This window comes from Ochotona princeps, chromosome X, assembly GCF_030435755.1.
Source record: "Ochotona princeps isolate mOchPri1 chromosome X, mOchPri1.hap1, whole genome shotgun sequence".
Taxonomy (NCBI): domain Eukaryota; kingdom Metazoa; phylum Chordata; class Mammalia; order Lagomorpha; family Ochotonidae; genus Ochotona; species Ochotona princeps.
In genome coordinates, this window is record NC_080865.1 from 97,091,361 (window position 1) to 97,109,443 (window position 18,083).

Genomic DNA, 18,083 nt, shown 5'->3' on the forward strand with positions numbered 1-18,083 from the left:
CAGGCATTTGGGCATTTGGAAGTGCTTGCTCATGAAAATAAAAAAGAGAAATATTTTTTAAAAATCGGTTACAGGGGCCCAGCACAGCGGCCCAGTGGCTAAATACTTGCCTTACAAGCGTTGGAATCCCATATGGGCCCCAGTTCATGATCCAGCTGCTCCACTTCCCATCCAGCTCCCTGCATGTAGCCTGGGAAAGCAGTAGGGAATGGCCCAAAGCCTTGGGACCCTGCACCCACATGGGAACCCAGAAGAAGTTCCTAGCTCCAGGCTTCAGATCGGCACAGCTCCAACCATTGTGGCCACTTGAGGAGTGACTCAATGGACAAAAGATCTTCCTCTCTGTGTCTCCGCCTCTCTGTATGTCTGCCTTTCCAATAAAAACAATGAAATCAGCCCGGCGCAATGGTGTAGTGTTTAAGGTCCTCTCCTTGCACTTGCCAGGATCCCATATGGGCGCCGGTTCTAATCCCGGCTGCTCCACTTCCCATCCAGCTCCCTGCTTGTGCCCTGGGAAAGCAGTCAAGGATGGCCCAAAGCTTTGGGACCCTGCACCTGCGTGGGAGACCCATAAGAGGCTCCTAGCTTCAGATTGGTACAGCTCCAGTGGTTGCGGTCACTTGGGGAGTGAATCATCGGACAGAAGATCTTCCTCTCTGTCTCTACTCTCTGTATATCTGCCTTTCCAATAAAAATAAAATAAATGTTCAAAAAAAGTAATGAAATCTTTAAAATAAATAAATCAATCTGCTACAGGCCCAGCATGATGACTCAATGACTCTATCCTCACCTTGGCAGCACCAGGATTCCATATGAGTGCCGGTTCGTGTCCTAGTTGTTCCCCTTCCCATCCAGCTCCCTGCTTATGGCCTGGGAAAGCAGTATGGATGGCCCAAAGTTTTGGAATCCTAAACCCCTGTGGGAGACCTGGAAGAAGCTCCTGGCTCCTGGCTTCTGATTGGCCCGGCTTCGGCCATTACAGCCATTTAGTGAGTAAACCAGTGGATAAAAGATCTTTCTCTGTGTCTCTCCTTCTTTCTGCAAATCTGATCTGCCTTTCCAAATAAAAGAAATAAATCTTAAAAAAAAATCTGTTACAGCACAGGGCCTCCATTGTGGAATAGTGAGTTAAGCAGCTGCTTTTAATATCAACACTCTATAGGAATACAAGCTTCAAGCCCCGGCTGCTCCACTTCTGATGCAGCTGCCTGGCAATGCACCTGAGAAAGCAGAGAAGATGGCTCAAGTACTTGTGTCCCTGCCACCTATTCGGGACCTCTAACAGAGTTCTGGATCTATCATGGCCCAGCTCTGGTAGAGCAGCCATTCTGCAGTGTCTCTTCCTCTCTGAAGCACTGCATTTCAACGAGCAAAATAAGTGCTTTTAAAAAGCAACATTGTGTGAAAAACAATCTAAATTTTAATGTGGACCCTTAAGGAATGCTATATCAAGGTTTTCTAAGAGCTGAAGAAGAAAATGCACAGTTATAACTCGATCACCCCAAATCTGTTTAGTACTTGCAGAGTCATCCACTGAACTGCTTTCTAGTGCAGGCTTTGGGTGTTCTCCCACACTGGGCTTACAACATAATTAGCACTTCTAGAAATAAAAGCCTTTAGAATTCCAGGAATGCCCAAGGATGAAGTCTAAGAGTGAACCGGCCTTATATCAAATTTTTCTCTGTAGATCGTAATTTGGTAAGATTCCATGCCATTCATCTGCGTTTGTATAACTCACCTCCTCTGTGTAGAACAGACGGAATCTGAGTAACAGGAGATACTATTACAGTAAATGAAACACAACTTTCACAAAATTAGTATCTGAAGCTAGTTTCCGTAGTGTAGTGGTTATCACGTTCGCCTCACACAAAATTAGTATCTGAAATGTAGAACGTGGAGGTAGACAACTTTGAAGGCAACACTACTATCTTTGATTTTGTGTGTTTCTATAGAACTTAGGAAGTCTAGTGACCTGTCAGGGCTACCAAATGACAGCCTGTCATTTGTAGACTAGGAATAATAGCAACCTCACAATGTATGTGGATAAAATATGATCATGTAAAGAGCTGTACTGAGTCTCACATTCAATAGGCTCCTTGCCATGTATATAAGGGCCATTTGCCATTTTCACTGCCCGACTTGCATCTATATACTTCATTCTTTCTGTGGAGACCCTTTTCTGCCACGCTCTGCAATGAATTCATAATATTCAGACAAGACTGCTAGCAAACCTCCACTTAAGGATGGGAGGATTATTCAGACAAAGTAAATTAGTATCTTCTGTTTATGGCCTTGGTCATTGTGCTAGGTTTAAACCAGGAAGACCTAATTTCAAGACCTTATGTGGCCCGGCGGCGTGGGCTAGTGGCTAAGGTCCTTTCCTTGAACATGCCAGGATCCCATATGGGCTCCGGTTCTAATCCAGGCAGCTCCACTTCCCACCCAGCTCCCTGCTTGCGGCCTGGGAAAGCAGTGGAGGATGGCCCAAAGCCTTGGGACCCTGCACCAGCGTGGGAGACCTGGAAGAGGCTCCTGGCTTCGTATTGGCGCAGCACCGGCCATTGTGCTCCCTTGGTGAGTGAATCATCAGACGGAAGATCTTCCTCTGTCTCTCCTCCTCTCTGTAATATCTGACTTTGTAATAAACATAAATAAATCTTTTTAAAAAGACTTTATGGAACCAATGAGTGTTAGAAATTGTCTTTTCTGCATTGTTAGTTATAAGGTTGAGGTAAGCCTGAGGATATAAATATAGCCTCTCATTGAATGAAACCAAAATGGTAAAAACAGTGCTAACATACAGAGAAAGATTGCTAATGCCATTATTTGAACATTTGGATTCAACCACATCTGAAGAAATATACGCATCCTGGATTTTTCAGGTACATAGATCAATCACTTTTTTTGTCTGCAGTTGAAGAGCTATCATTTGCAATGAAAAATATACCAACAAATACATTATGATTAATGCAGCATAAAATCTCATCGTGTAACCAACTAGATAGCTGTATAAATCATGACAAGCATGTTAAACACAAGAGAGGTCACTTTGATGCCCTAAGTGAGCCGAAAGAGATGTGTGAGCTACCCGATCTGAGCCCGGGCCCGACACTGCCTGACTGTTGGCTCTTCCTCAGGAGACGCCCCAGAAATCTTACTCTCATTTGTTCTCACTTGTAAAATTTTCCACTTGTTGCCATTTTAAAGGCCAAACTTTGCTTTCTGAGGAAAACATTGCTTCAGAAGTAAATGTTTTCATTTCTGTTATTCGTTAAAAGAAGAGTCTCAAAACTTGCTCTGTTCTCACCGCCAAAAGCTTAAAGAATATTTCCAATGCAATTACGCTTGTAGTGGAGCAGACAACTGCTTTCATAAATGTTGGCAGTCCTTTCATGAAAGGCTTTAAGTGCATGCTCAAATGATTAGATTATATTGGAAATGTAAATGTTACCTACTTAGGGCCAAATTAGAGACAGGAGTAGAAACTTGGAATCATACTTTCCCAACTTTTTCCTTTGATCATTGGCTAGGACTGTCTCTTTCCACTTAAGCCATAATGAGTGTAGGCCTAAACAGTGAAATGGGAATAGATGGCTTATCACTGAATTTCTGTAGTGCTCAATAAAATATTTGCAAAAGTCAGTTGGGACCAAGGCAGGGATTTGAAGCGATGATCAAGTTAAACAGCTAGATTTAGGAAACTCATATCAACATACTGATTATACAGGCAGCATGAGGATAAAAATATAGGTAACAGATACAAGCTCTAATAGTCATATATATTACCTGGCTATTTAAAAAGACAAAAAAGCCAGGTGTTCTGGCTCAGTGGGTTATTAAGCAGCCACTTTGGATGCCTACATTACATATCAGAGTATTGGCTACTCCAGTTCCAATCCAGCCCCCTGCCAATGCACACCCTTGGAGGGAGCAAGCGATGGCTAAAGTATGTGGGTCCCTGTTGTTCTTCTTGGAGAACTGGCTAGAATTCCAGGCCCCTGGCTTTAGCTTGGCTTATCCCTGGCTGTTGTGGGCATTTGGAAAGTGAATCAATACATGGAAGATCTCTTTCTCCAATTCTTCCAACCCTCCATTGCTGTGTATTACACACACACACACACACACACACACACACACACATATATATTTAATTTGCCAGCAACAACCTATATGAAACATACAAAAAGGCCTTGGCTTGTAACACATATATTTTTCATTCATATAAGTACAAATTTTAAAAATCAGCTCTGTAAAATCAGCAGGTCACTATTTTAACTTCATACAGAGTTGCTGTTACCACTAAAAAGCATATTAATAACAAGTGTACTATCTTTAATTAAATACTTGCAAACAATTTTCCACCTGTCATCACAGTTGATTCTCCCAACAAGCCTACAAGGATGGCCCAATTTGTTTGTCCCCACTTTCCCAGTGAGAAAACTGAGGCTTTGAGAAGCTGAGACACATGCCCAGATTTATGCTGCTAGTACGTAGTGTAACTAGAGTAAGTCGGCTGACTCTCATCTGATCTAGGCATCGTAAAATGTTTATTTGTTTAAAAGGGGATGAGAAAGAGACAGAGAGAGAGAGATTGTTTTATCCACTGGCTCACTCTTCAAATGCTAGCAACTGTCAAGGCTGGGTCAGGCAGAAATGGAAGCAAAGAGCCTAGAATTGCATCCAGGTCTCCCATATGGATGTCAGGAAGTGAAGCACTTGGGCCATCATGTCCCATTTATGATGCACATTATGAGAAACCTGGAGCTCAGAGGCTACTTCAACGCTGTGTCACAATGCCCACCCCTTTCCTTGCATTTCTGGAGTGGAAACAACCACTCCAATGAACTGTGATTTCTGTAGACCTGGAACATAAATATGTTATGCTAGAAAAAACCTTATGAATTTGAGGCTGCCTGTTTTAAAGGAATTTTGGTGCTTGTAATTCAGTTTCCCAATCCATGAAGAAACTCACCTTTTAGGAATTGCAATGTAAGTGGTAAGGATTCCAGTATTCCAGGATGCAATGTTTCTTTGGTAACAATTTTGTTAGGTTTAATTCACATATGACACAGTTCTCTCATTTAAACCATATAATTCTATTGTTTCTGTCTATTTAGAAATATGCAACATCACAATCTAATTTTAGGGCATTTTGTCACTCCGAAGAAATCTGTATCCTTTAAGCCATTACTTCCTAATCCCAACACAATCCCCATGGACCCTAACAGCCGTTAATCAGCACAATCCCCATGGACCCTAACAGCCATTAATCAACTTTTTGTCTTTTTAGATTTAACTACTGTGGGCACTTCAAATACATAGAATCATACAAAACATGGCATTTGTGTCTGGCTTATTTCACTGAACATCAAGTTTTCAACATCCATTTTGTAGCATATATTTCTTTTTCTGGCTGAATGATATTTCATTGTATGTGTATGTCAAATGTTTAGTCATCAGTTAATAGTATCATCTTAAAATATAAGAATACTGAAAGCTTAGCATTTTAATCAATTGTTTTCTTCTAAAAATGCTGTCACTTTTACCTGAAATTTATAGATGTGCACAGATTACATTTTTTTTTATTGCAAAGTCAGATATACAGAGAGGAGACAGAGAGATGGCTTTAATCCACTGGCTCACTCCCCCAATAGCCTCAATAGCCATGGTTGTATCAGGTTGATGCCAGGAGCCAGAAACTCCATCCTGTCTCTCACAAGTACCTGGGTGTCATTCACTGCCTTCCCAGACACACTTGCAAGTTCAACCAGCACTCTGATAGGAATTCCAGCATCTCAAGCATAAGTGGCAGTGACTTCATTCAGCGTGCATAATACTGGTCCCGCTCTTAATCCCAAATGGCCCTTTATGGATTACTTGTGTGGTCAAGTATCTTTTTCCATTTCCTAATCATTTGTATGTTCTGTTAGAGTATGTTTGCATCTTTGGTCAGCCTCCAGAGGTTTCCAGTGAAGTAAACTTAGAATACAGTATAGGTGCTAATGGAAAGAGGTAAGAGTGATGTTGTGATAGGGAGATGATAAGAGGAAAGTGATGGGGAAATTCCAGGATTCAATTCCCAGCATTTGCTCGTGAAGTTGACAATTTCCTTTTGTCTAGTCTAGGTTCCTTGTGCTACCCTCCCCGTTTTTCTACCACGTCAAAATTCTTTTCGTAGGATTTTATCCCCCTTCCTCTATACTTCAATATACCTGGTACCTCATTTCTCAGTTATCCCATCTGGAGGCCCTTAAACCAGGCCAGAACAACGACGTTTGAGCCTCCCTGCAGAAAAATAGCATGAAAATGCCAGGCTGCCTTGACCTTAATAGATAGCACTACCTCTGCAGCTACAGAACTGCGCCGCTGCCAGAGTTTTCCCAACAGGTTTTGCTAATGCCCTAAACACAAAAAACTCTTGTCATATTTCCCCATCCTTCTCCTGAAAGTTTCCCCATCCAGTATTATCATGATGGGGGCTGATCATGTTTTTAAATTCGTGATTTTGAAGACATGCTTGCACAATAACACAAAACTGCATGTCACACATCCTGGGTATGCGCAGAAGAAAGTCTAGCTGGCAGAACCAAAGAAAATAAGATGCCACTTCAACGTACATACACACATAAGTTTTTTTTGAAGCAAAGGGCCCATTGAGTACAGAAGTCTAAAACTGAAAATTCAGTTTGACCACACTTGCCCGGTTCCAAGTCCATCCAATAAGAACATGTTTGGAAGCTTTCCTCAGGAAACGTCCTTCCTCCCCTTTCAGAGAGGCAGGTTTCAGTCATGCTTTCCTGCCCCCTGCTGGCCTGTAATAGGGTCTTCTCAAAAGACAAGTATTGGGCCCAGCGGCGTGGCCTAGCCTTGAACACGCCCCAGGATCCCATATGGGCGCTGGTTCTAATCCCGGCTGCTCCACTTCCCATCCAGCTCCCTGCTTGTGGCCTGGGAAAGCAGGAGAGGACGGCCCAAAGCCTTGGGACGCTGCACCTGCGTGGGAGACCTGGAGGAGGTTCCTGGTTCCCAGCTTCGGATCGGTGCAGCACCGGCCGTTGCGCTCACTTGGGGAGTGAATCATCGGACAGAGGATCTTCCTCTCTGTCTCTCTTCCTCTCTGTATATCTGACTTTGTAATAAAAATAAATGAATCTTTAAAAAAAAAAGACAAGCAATACAGACTGTGTGTGGGCTCAACGGACAGCAGACCTATGCAATCTACTCTGTAACCATGGCAGTACTGAGGCTAAGCCAGGAGCTGCAAGCCTAAGCTGCCTGCTCAAACCTGAATGTCTTGCAGCATTGGGTTAACTTTCAGCCATGCAATTGAAAATTCACCTACCATATGACCCAGCAATCCCAGTCCTGGGAATATATCCAAAGGATTTGATACATGAGAAAGCAACTTACACCCCTATATTCATTGTAGCACAATCAATAATCACAAATACATGGAAACAACCTAGATACTGATTGAAAGAGGACTGGATAAAGAAACTGGTGTATCTACTCTATGGAATACTACTCAGTCATTAAAAGGAATGAAATTCTATCATTTGCATCCAAATGGGCCCTACTGGAGACCATTATGCTAAGTGAAATGAGCCAGTCCCAAAAGATCAGATATCATACGTTTGCTCTAATATAAAACAATTTCCATGAAAAATACAAACCAAAACAAAGAAAGGAGAATAAACACATGTATAACCCTACAAAGGATGTAATGGAGATCAGACTACCAGGAACCAAGGAAAATAAACAGAAGGCATCTCTACTAAGGAATGGAGGTAGACTCCCAGTGAAGCTTGCAAGTACACCTAGGCAACAAAAAATTATAATCCCTACTATTGCCCATGCAACAGTGTCATAACCCACAGAAAGAGCAAAATTAGGAACCATTTGTCTTTCATCTCTGATTTTGGCATTTAGATAGTAAATCAGTGTATGAGGGCTCTCTCTCTGTTTCTCTTTTGTCTTTCTGCCTTTTAAATAAATGAATAGAAATTTTAAAAAAAGAGTCTAGGTGACTCTTGCAGCACTGAGGGTTAAGTTGCCACTTAGGATGCTCACATGACATATCAAAGTGTTTGATTCAAGTCCTGGCCATTCCTCCCTATTGATAGAGCTCTTGTTAATGGGTCTGGGAGGCGGCAGAGGGTAGTCCCAGTTATTGGGCTCTTGTCACCCACTTGGGAGACCCAAACTAAGTTTCCTGACTCATTGACTTACTCTGACCCAGGTCTGGCTTTTTCCAGGCATCTGAGGAGTGAACCAGTAGATGGAAGATCTTTGTCTCATCCTGTCTCTTCCTCTCCTTATATCACTCTGTCTCTCAAATAAGTAAATAAATTTTTATTTTGTTTTATTTGTTTGTTGGCACATTAGATGCTCAGAGTCACAGCAAAGACATGATAATTAGCACAGCACAATTCTCATCATTTCTCATGTTAACATAATGTTAATGCACAGAGAACAGATTCAATGCAGTTTCTACATACAATTCTAACAATGTAAGAATGTATCCCTCCTTCCTTTCTCTCCCTTCTTTCCATCCATACATTTTTAAAAAAGATTTTATTTCCCTTTTAATTGGAAAAGGCATATTTACAGAGAGAAAGAGAGACAGAAAAATCTTCCACCTACTGGCTCGCTTCCTCAAATGGCCACAACAGCCAGAGCTGAGCTGATCTGAGCCAGAAGCCAGGGGTCTCCTCCAGATTTCCCACGTAGGTACAGGCTCCCAGGGAATTGAGCCATCTTCCATTGCTTTCCCAGCCCATGAGCTGGATCAGGAAGTGGAGCAGTGGGGACACAAACAGGTGCCCATATGAGATGATGGCGCTTGCAAGTAGAAGATTAGTTAGTTGAGCTATTGCTTCCCCTCCTTATCTTTTTAATTTTTGAGATTTAATTTAGTTTACATGATTGTCAAAGGAGTTCCACTAACTAAAATTTCAAGAAAAAAGTAAAAAGATTATAGTGCAGCAGAACTATAGACAAGAGTTATAAATAATAATCAAGTGAATTAATGTCCATTTCACTCATATATGGTAGGTTTTAAAATAGTCACAGATCATTAAAGCTTTGATAGTATAACATTCCTAACGGTTACTTTGACATAGAAACAGAACAAAGTTTGACAAAACTATATTTGCAGCAACACTCATAAAGGTATGTCTTTTCGGGTTTTTTTTTTGTTTTTGCTTTAGTTCTTTTAAAATTTCACCTTCTACATATAAGGGAGAACATGCACTATTTGTGTTTCTGTATCTGGCTTATTTCACTCAACATGATACACTCGAGTTGTAAAAGCAAACAATTTAAGAAGGTCAATATCCTACAGGAGTCCAAGAAAAATAGTGAAAATGGGAAGGGACACTGCATTTCAACCAAATAATATAAGAAAAATTTTCCAAGATTGAAGAAATTCCAAGATAGATGATTTTTAACACCACAGAATGCACATCCTTTTGAATTTTTAAAGATATCACGACATCAAAAAGAACCTAAATATTTACCAAGGGAAAGAGGTTAATGCCTTAGGAATGAGTAAGAATCAAAAGGACATTGGACTTCTTAATAGACACTGGATTCTAGAAAGTAAAAGTAAATTCAAAATCATGAAGGAAAATATTTTTCAATTTAGAACTCTATATCAAACCAAACTCTTACTTAAAACAAACAAACAAACAAGAATAAAATAAAGACATTGTGGGTCATCATCATCAAAGCTCAGCAAACTAAAACCTTAATAGTGGAGAATGGGTTCCCCTAAAATGAAGTATATGGAAAAAATTAGACAAGGAGTCTGGGAAATAATGATTTAATACAGGAACACAGGCATAAAAAATCCCCCAAAGGGATGTTTGCCTAGCTCAGGGAGAGAGATGGGAGGACAGAGAGCTCCCAAAGGGTCCTGCTCCAATCCTTTCTCTTTCTAATGGAATGACTAACTGGTTCAATGTAGTTTGTTTTGGGGGAGGGGGGAGCAGACAAACAAGTTGCAAGGATTTTTCAAATCAGAAAAAGAAAGGATTGGTGCTTGCAATGTGTTCATTGTTAGAAAATTGCTGGGTTTCTTGTGCAAATGCTCCCACTCTTTTCCCCAGAAACATCATACCTCCACAAATCAGTGCTAAAGTCAAAAATAAAATGTGAAGTTTTGCTTCACTAAATGCCTTGGTTAAAAAAATTTGAGAAAATTGCCATATCATTTTATAAGATGGCCTCAGTCCTTTCGTTCCACAGTGCTTCCAAGTCTACACCTTCTGAGGACCAAGGTAGTTTCAGCAAACATCTTTTTCCCATGCGAAAGAACTGGATTTGTAACACTAAGAATCTGAGTTTGCCAGCATTGAAGTGCTCTAACAGAATTGCAGAACTCTTACCTGTATTTCCTCGCAGGTATTTCCTGATTATTTTAGAAAACACTTGAGCAATAGACAGTAGAATGGTCAAGAGAAACGAAGCAGATTATTGTGGTCTGTATCTACAGATACATGTTTCCAGACACCACAGTTTATCTTTTTTTTTTTATTCATTGATTACATTGTATTATGTGATACAGTTTCGTTGGAACTGGGAATCACCCCACCCCTCCTCCCGCCCTCCCCCCATGTGGAATATTCCACCTTGTTGCATATCCACTGATCAAGTACAGTTGAGATTCCCTCTTTGCAAGCATAAACCAAACACAGAGTCCAACAGTTTATCTTGCAAATCATTTGGTCCTGCAACTGTCGGCTCCTACTACAAGAAATGGAAATGTCTGGCCACAGGAATATTCTAGATTTTGCATTAGTCTAAGGTAGATATCCTTACCAGAAATGCATCCTCAAGACAGTTGCAGCTCTTTTTGTTTCATCGGCCAAAAGAAGCCACGAAGCTTCTCTGTGAGTGCTCCAACTGACAGCAAACACATTCTTGGTCTTCATTTCAAATTAAACATGAAAAAATGTTTCAAAAGCAACCTGGTGTCAGCAAGTAACAATATGGGGAAGCCTTGATTTACAGTAGAACTCAGCAACAAATGTTGTAAATCATACACTGTAGCATAGTAGAGGAAGCAGATCTGCAGTTGTTTCATTTACAAGGACAAATCTGGGGAAAATGAGTTAGCTCACCAGGTTGAAAGTGAAATATTCTCACACAAAATGCATATGCTACTGGATAAGATCATGCTTAAAAACAGAAATAAGGGAAGATACAGCGGCATATCAGGCGAAACCACTGCATGGGAATCTCACATAGCATACTGGAGTGCTAATTCCACTCCAGCTTCCTGTTAATGTACCCTGGGAGGCCACATAAGATGAATCACATGCGTGGGCCCTTACCACCTATGTGGGAGACCTGGATGGAGTTCTGGACTCTTTCAAGCAAATGAAAGAATAACCTAAAATATAAACATTGACAAATAAAACTGTATTCATTTATGAATATACAAGGTGATGTTTGAATGTGTGTGCTTACACACACACGCATCTATATGCATGGATGGCTAGATCCTGTTTGTCATGTTTTTATGCTTTTCTGTGAGTGCTGGAAACAGAAAATCTACTGTCAGCAATTTTCAAGCACACAGTACATTATTATAAGCTAGAGTCACTGTGATGTACAACAGGGCTCCTGCACCTACTCCTGCTCTCTGCCTGAGATTTTGTACTGGCAGCAGTGTTTTGGTGCTGCCTGTTAAACTGCTTCATGTGCCATCGGCATTCCACGTCGGAGTGCCAGTTCAAGCCCTGGCTGCTCTGCTTGTTCTATAACTTCCTGTTAATGTATCTGGAGAGGCTACGGAAGACAGCCTAAGTATTTTGGCCCCTACCTCCCACGTGAGAGACTTGGATGGAATTCTTGGCTCCTGACTTCAGCCTGAACCAGCCCTCTTAGGCACGTCCATTTTATGAGTGAAACAATGCATGGAAGATCTCTCTCCCTGTCATGTGGGTGGCAGGCACGCGACTCAGCCATCATCTGCTGCTTCTTAGTGTGCATATGAGAAGGAAACTGGAATCCCAAGTGGAGCTGAGACTTGATCCTGTCACTCCAAGGTCAAATACAGAGATCCCAAAGTGGTATCTCAGCTACTGTCAGGTGCCTGTCCGCAGATGTTTCTTTGGCATATTGACTTCATTTCCCTTGGATGTATACCCAGTAGTAGAATTGTTGGATAATATGGTTATCCTATTTTTAATGTCGGTAAAGATTTTGATTTATCTATGTATTTATTTGAGGTAGAGAGAGAGAGATCATCCACTGGTTCATGGTTCATTTCCCAGATAGCTGCAATGATTGGGGCTAGACCAAGCCTAAGCCAGGGGTTTAGAGTTTCATCTGCATCTCCCATATGGGTAGCAGGGGCCTGACACTTAACACAACTTTGGCTGCTTTTGCCAAGCCATTTTCAAGGAGCAGGATTGGAAGTGGAGCATCCTGGACACCCAAATTGGATGTCAGTGTTGCAGGTGGCAGCTTTATGTGCCATATCAAAACATCACCCCTATTTTCAATTTTTGAAGAATCTCCATAGTATCTCCTTTTTTAAAAAAAATGTATTTGTGTTTATCGGAAAGGCAGAGAATGAGAGACAGTGAGATCTTTCGTTGGTTTGTTTACTCTCCAAGTGGCTGTAACGGGTCAAAGCTGAGCCGAAAGCCAGGAGCCAGGAACTTCCTCTCAATCTCCTATGGAGATACAGGGTTCCCAAGGACTTGGGTCATCATCCTCTGCGTTCTCAGTCCATTATCAGGGAGGGAGACAGGAAGTGGAGAGCTGGGATACAAACCAGTGCCCATATGGGATGCCAGTGCTGCAAGGTGGAAGAGTAGCCACTTGAGTTATTGCACCAGCTAGTCACTAATTTGCCACCCTAATAGTAACACAAAAGTTCATATTTCTTTTTCTTTTAAAAGATTTATTTATTTTTATTGGAAAGTCAGATTTACAGAGAAGGAGATACGGAGAGAAAGATTTTCCACCAGCTGGTTCACTCCCCAAGTGGCCGCAACGGCCAGAGCTGAGCTGATCTGAAGCCAGGGGCCCGGAACCAGGAGCCAGGAGCCGCTTCCCAGTGTTCCACATGGGTGCAGCGTCCCAAGGCTTTGGGTCATCCTTGACTGTCTTCCCAGGCCACAAGCAGGGGGCTGGATGGGAAGCAGGGCTGCCAGGGTTAGAACTGGTGCCCATATGGGATCCTGGGTGTGCAAGGTAAGAACTTTAACTACTAGTCTACTGCACTGGATTCCAGATTTGCCTCATATTTTTAATATTATCCTTGTAAAACTAGTCTTACAATATGCTAGAAATTTTCACAGTTTGAACAAATTTTTTATGGGTTGTGTTTGCTTTTTGATTTGTTTCTTGTATCCTTCTAGGACAAAGACCTCATAAATTTGTAAACAGATGAATATGATTCAGATGCATGTAGGATTGTGCATTTTAATTTTGCCAACTCTGGGGTCATATTGTCCGCAGAAGGCACCAATAATGCAGGGATAAGAAAAGCAGCCCAAAGATCACTGTACATGGAAGAGCGAAGAGAAGCTGGACCGTGAAAGTCGTTTGGGAGTGCTGGCACTTGGCAAACACCCTGGGAACTGGTGTTAGCATTTTACTTACATCACTGTCTTTAATATTCAGTGCTCAGTTCCTCCATCATGCCTGCTTGCAATGTCTGAAAATGCAGTTGAAAAGTAGCTGCAGTATCAGGGTCCTGGTGTTGTGAACCACATGTAACTTGCCTCATGCTTCACACAAATGACCTGCACTGATGGATAAACAACGCATATTTCCACATTCATCTAGAAAGGATTTGCTGGCACAATTCTAACACGATTTCTAACTAAAGTTCTGACTTACAAAATGGGAGTACTAAACTGTTCACTGTAGTTTGTCTTTAGAATAACTGCTTCATTTGTGTGTGTGTTTTTTAAGAGTATCATGTTTATGGTAGAAGATTTGCACACTATTGGAAAGTATAAACAAAAACAAAACCCAATCTTAACTGCATAATTCATATGGTCATACTAGGTCATCTTCCCCAGTCATTTTGTTATACTGTTTTTAATTTTGAAATGTTACTTTACTAAGTGTTAAAACATACTAATTTCATAATGAAAATATCTTTTCTAATAAGCATGGAGAAAACATGCCTAGGCTTTCACTATTAAAGTGGTGCTGAAATAAGAATAACAAACTACAGTGGAATAAGTTTAATAGACTAAATTGCACAATTGGTTCTTCCAAACCTCTATTGTTAAAAACCCCAAATAGACAAAATTGCAATTAAATAACACAAAGGTAATCAAGGTAAATAAACAAAAAGCAAACACTGAAATCTAGACATTGGACTCGATAATTATTTTAGTAAAAATGCCAGAGGATTTCTCACAGTCATAAGTAAGGTCTTTGGTAGAAAATATTAAATACCCCATCAGTGAACATAGTCTTAAACATATTTTTTGATGACACACCAGTGATTGACAAGAACGTTAAGTAGCTATCCAAATTTTATATATAGGCCAACTTTAACTCATGGAAAGAAAACAAGATAAAAATCTGTCATCGTTTTTGAATTTCAAAATCATCCAACAGAGCAGATAAATGAAATGTCAAGAAAAGACGTTTTAAAATATTCCAGAAATACTGACAAATTGTAGACTATTTTTCTATTTTTTGCTATTTAAAGTGTATTCTCATCCTACTTTAAAAAGTCTGCAAATTCTTTAGATTAGATTTAGCTGTTAAACCATAGTACTATTCAGTTACAATGCAAAGTAAATTTATAGTTAGATTTCAATAGCACATGTTCATCCTTAAAGGTTATAATTTGCTTTAAATAGCAGAGCCATCTGTCTTGTGATGGCTCACATGAGTTTAATTATTGGAGAGGTTTAAGTGGAATTCCTGCCACAAATATGCATTGTTCTTAACTGTACTGAAAACAAAATATTTGATTCTGATCTGACAAAGAAATTACATTCTTAAATGACTATGTTTATTAACACTACTGAATTCAAAATTATGTTCACTATTTTTCAGCATATGCCATTAATCTCTTTACATTACCTATCATCTATTATAAATTCATAAAGTAATTTTTTTACAATGTCCTTTTTCATGATTGTTGTCCTGTTATAATTATTAAATATATGGGTTTGTGTCATATATAGTTTGCTTTTTTATTTAAGATTTACTTATTTTTGTTGGAAAGGCAGATTTACAGAGAGAAGGAGATACAGAGAGAAAGATCTTCTGTCTGCTGGTTCATTCCCCAAGTGGCAGCTGCAATAGCCAGAGCTGAATTGATCCGAAGCCAGGAGCCAGGAGCTTCTTCTGGGTCTTCCACGTAGCTGCAGGGTCCCAAGGCTTTGGGCCATTCTCTGTTTTTTCAGGCCACAAATAGGGAGCTGGATGGGCAGTAGAGCAGCCAGGACATGAACTGGTGTACATAAGGGATCCTGGTGCATGCAAAGCAAGGATTTAGCCATTGAGCATTCATGCCGGGCTCCACAGAGTTTGTGTAGTTTTTTTATTCAAACAAAACTATTTATTTTGAATAACTGATTTGTATGAAGTCTTAAAATATTGGCATATCAAACTTGTAGATATCGCAGAACATGGAATTGGTGTTTTTATCAGAAATTTACAATCAATATTTAAAAGATATCAGCAAGTTGGGATATCAAGCTAAAATCCAAGCTGCTGAGGACCGCGGCTTGACATAAGTTGTGACTTCTTTAGGACACATCCATATGGCTACATGACCGGAAGGCATCTTTGTAGTAGAGAAAGCGACTGAGAACCCTCAAGGGAAGCAAGTCACTAAAGGGCTGTGGCAAGTCACAGGCGAACAGTAATTAGGTTAGTCTTTAGAAGAAGGCTTTTGAGCAGAGTTGGTTCATGAGTTTATTTGTGCAGTGAACATCGATTGCATGTCATTTCCTAGATACTATGTTAGCTACTGAGGGCTATGTGAGGAGCAAAGCCAGACAGGGCACTGTCCTCAGTCGGCTTACTAGTATAATTGGCACAATATTCAACTGTTAAGGTGTCATCCTACTACTTGACTAAAGTTATATAGGATATACTTTGTGCCAGGTATAATTCTAAGCATGTTTCCATCTAGTTTTCCCGACACACCAATCATATGCCATAGGTCCTGCTATTATTATATCCAAACTGTAGATGAGGAGCCTGCTGCTTAGACATGTTAAGTGACTTGTTCAAGGTTACTCCCACTTACGATAGTGTTCATGTGCTTAACTCCTCTGCCATGTTGCCTTGTGATATATAAGGCATGAGTACAGAGCAACAGACTGTCTCACTACTTTCTCTCAGATAATCTAGTGCCACCAGCCATTCAGTAAGCATTTAGCAAAGATCCTACTCCTGTTGGTCAGACTGTGCTGGGAAATGAAGGCACAATGGAAAACAAGACTCATTTAGCCACTGCCCTCAAGGAAGCCTGTAGACCAGCAGGGAAGGAAGAGATTGGACCAGTACCATGAAAAGGGAAGCAGAGAGGCTAGAGCCTTGGGCTAAATCAGGAAACAAAAGTCATCAAACATGTTGTCCTCAGGCCCACGGGCTATCTCCCCCTAGAGAAATACAACACTGCATGTAACCTGTATGAGATGTGGCAAGTTAAAGGGAAATTGTCTAGGGACCACAAAAGAGAGGGGAAGGTTTTTCCCCATTGGCACCTACATCGGGGGAGATAGCACCAACAGAATGTTTGTGTCTGCTGGAGAAAGTGTAATTAGTGTGATTAGGTCGCCATGAGACACCATTATACAGCACCTCTGCAGACATGGGCACCTTATTGTAGGTGAAGAGGCCTTTAAATGTCAGTAGACCTTAACAGGGTCTGTAGGAGAGATGGTTTTGATAGACACTAGATGTTCCACCGTAGCAGTAACCACAAACCCATCAAAACACTACAATCCTATTACTTTGGTGCAATTTTGAAACCAGCAGATGTGGCCTCAAGTGGAAGTTAGAACAGTAAATGCAATGTAGATAAATAATAAATCCTGCTTCATGCTCCAGAAAAATCCTTGTTCATTATACAACAGGAGGCTGTAGAGGGTGGTACAGTCACTCTCCAAACACCAGCTATCCATGCATATGTAGGGTACTCAAAACGTTCATAGAAAATCTGTATAATGTACAAATTTTGCACAGATTTCAAACATTTGTAGAATTAAACATTTAACAACTGAATAATACATTTTTTAAAAGATTTTTTTATTTATTTGAAAGTTAGAGTTGAGAGAGAGAACAAGGGATCAATCTTTCATTCACTGGTTTGCTCTCTACAGGACTACAATGGCCAGGACTGGGCTAGGCTGAAACCAGAAGCAAGGAGTTTCTTCTAGGTCTCCCTAGATGGATGAAAGGGACCAAGCACCTAAGCCATCTTCTGCTGCTTTTCCCAGGCCATTAGCAGGGAGCTGGACCAAAGCTGGAGCAGCCAGGAATCAACTCAGTGCCCATATGGGATGTTGGTTTTGCAGGAAACATTTTCATGCTCTGTGTCACAATATCATTCCTGAAGTAAACATTTTCTAATTTTACATTCCATTAATTTTTTATCCATTTGATTCCCTGGAATCTGTCAGTGTGACCTTATTAGGCAAAACAATCTTCATTGATGTAAATAAATCTAGACGAGAATTGCTGGATTGTCTGGATGGATACTAAATCCATTCACAAACATCCTTATAAGATACACAGGACAAAAACAGAAAGAAGAGGGGAAGGTCATGTGAAGATGGTGGCAGAGATTGCCGTGGTGGTTCTTTGAACCAAGCATTGTCTGGAATCACCAGAAGCTGTAAGCGACAAGGGGGTTGGTTCTTGTAGAACCTTCAGAGGGCTTGGCCTTGCTGACTTCTTAATTTCAGAGTTCTGGCTTCCCGAAATGAGAGAGAATAAAGCACTATTGTAGGTAATAAGCCACAAAGTCTGGGCATTTGTTGTACTAGCCCTTGGAAAGTAGCAGAAATTCATGGTTTGCCAACAAGTAATGTGAAAAGTATCTAGGAGAACATTGTCAACTGAGTGATTAGGAAAGCAAA